Source organism: Octopus bimaculoides, chromosome 4 (assembly GCF_001194135.2).
Source record: "Octopus bimaculoides isolate UCB-OBI-ISO-001 chromosome 4, ASM119413v2, whole genome shotgun sequence".
Lineage (NCBI taxonomy): Eukaryota > Metazoa > Mollusca > Cephalopoda > Octopoda > Octopodidae > Octopus > Octopus bimaculoides.
Genome location: NC_068984.1, coordinates 144,579,824 through 144,582,179, shown reverse-complemented (window position 1 = coordinate 144,582,179; position 2,356 = coordinate 144,579,824). Strand labels below are relative to the sequence as shown.

Here is a 2,356-nt window from a genome sequence, read left to right as displayed (position 1 = left end):
GAATTTTATAAAAACAAATTGTTGAGTATTTTGTGCATTGTAGAAGTGTAACGACTTTATTGGAGATAAATGTTAACAATGAAATCTTGTAGAGACTCCCAAAGGTCATAAGAACCCCTCTCCCCACCCCAGTTGAGAAAGACTGTTCTAAAGCATTCTGTCATTTCATCGTTGACAACAAGATCAACCTCTTCCAAGGTTATTTGCGATTTGGTGGGGGGTGGTGGGTTACGGTTTGTGTCTTGCCATATCCACATTGTACGGGGAAGAATCCCTTGTAGACACATTCTGCAGCCATCTTTTACTTGTTTCAGTCATTGGACTGCTGCCATGCTGGGGCACCACCTTGAAGGGTTTTAATCGAACAAATCAACCCCCATCTACCTATATTTGTCAGACTGATACTTAATGTCTCAGTCTCTTTTGCCAAAACTGCTATGCCATGGGGACGTAAACAAACCAACACCGGTTGCCAAGTGGTACAAGGGAGTGAGAGGGCATACACAAACACAAAGACATCCAGATATATGTGGCAGGCCTCCATACAGCTTTCGTCTACCAAATTCACTCACAAGGCATTGGTCGACCTGAGGCTATAGTAAAATACACTTGCCCAAGGTATCACATAGTAGGACTGAACATGAAACCTTGTGATTGCAACTATAACCATATCTAATGTAGTGAAGGAAAAATAATATCTTTATTTCTTTATTGCCCACAGGGGGGCTAAACATAGAAGGGACAAACAAGGGCAGACAAAGAGATTAAGTCGATTACATCGATCCCAGTGTGTAACTGGTACTTATTTAATCGACCCCCGAAAGGATGAAAGACAAAGTTGGCCTTGGTGGAATCGGTAGAAACATTCGCACGGTGGGTGAAATGCTTAGCTGTATTTCATCTGCTGCTATGTTCTGAGTTTAAATTCCGCTGAGGTCGACTTTGCCTTTCATCCTTTCGGGGTCAATTAAATAAGTACCAGTTACGCACTGGGGTCGATATAATCGACTTAATCCGTTTGTCTGTCCTTGTTTGTCCCCTCTGTGTTTAGCCCCTTGTGGGTAGTAAAGAAATAAGAATAAACACCTGCTGTCAGATCGTTAATGTTGGATCGTTATAACGTCCACCCTGGTGTAGCAGAGTATAGTTAGTAAGACCAGTAAAGACAAAACTGCCTCTGACCATGTACTTCATCTTTTCTCTTTATACTGACCAATGTCACCTTATTTAGAACTGATTAGCACAGACCACTCATCACGTGGGAGGGGTGTACCATTATTACTATTACCCCCACAACAATACCAGACTTTAAAAAACAAAAAGGTGAATAAATACTGGGGGCCAGTGTAGCCACAGTCCAATGACTAACAAGTCAAAAGACGAAATAATTAAGTAAGTGAATCCCATACCATCCACCCCTGCCCACCACTTCTCAACATTCAACATAACTTTTAGTCACCTGCCCTCTGCCGAGATAACGAGTTCAATCGTTTATATAGGTTTCCCTATAGTAAATCACTTTATCTTTGTGATTGTCACTATTGTCATCATCATCATCATCATCATCATCATAGGTACCACCAACTACAACATTAACATCATCATTACCGTCACCAACACCATCACCACTATCGCAACCACTATCATCATCATTGTGACTGTCATAACATCACAACTGCCATCAATGAATGTCACCACCATTATCGTCGTCGTCATCATGATCATCATCATCACCATTACTAACTTCACCGTCACCACTCCCACCACCACCACCATTATCATCATAGCAATCATCATCATCATCATCCTTGTTCTTATCATCATTATTTCAGGTGAAAGGTTTGTGTTTTCAGGTTTTGATCACACACAAACACTGATACACACACACACACACACACACACACACACATGTTACTTCCTTAAATGTTTTGTTTAATTAGTTGTTGTTGTTGTTGTTTGTTGTTTATTGTTTTCTAAACCTAATTACTATTTATTTGAGTTTTCTCCAGACTTCTGTAAGTTTTAATCTGCTTTATGTATTTACATTTCTTTCGTTTCTAACTGACCAAAAATTCTGTAGAATCTCTCCTGATGTTCCAGAAAATCCTCTCTTTCATTGTTATTGTTGATGATGTTGTTGTTGTAGTTGATGTTCTGGTCGTTACTGTTATTGTTGTTGTTAGTTTTTCTCTTTACAAACAAAAGCTAAATCCTCGTTTAAGAAAAAATGGTGTGTGTGTGCGTGTGTGCACGCCTGTGTGTATTTGTGTGTATATATATATATATACATATGTATATATATATATATATATATGTATATGTATATATATATATATATATATATATATATATATAT

The 2,356-nt window shown here is 38.6% G+C and overlaps 1 protein-coding gene across 1 annotated transcript in view; it reads left to right on the top strand.

The window, feature by feature from the left end:
• The window catches only part of LOC106881912 (oxysterol-binding protein-related protein 1), a 48,769-nt gene that overhangs the window by 44,315 nt on the left and 2,098 nt on the right, over nucleotides 1–2,356 (top strand). The gene's annotated exons all lie outside the window — the stretch shown is intronic.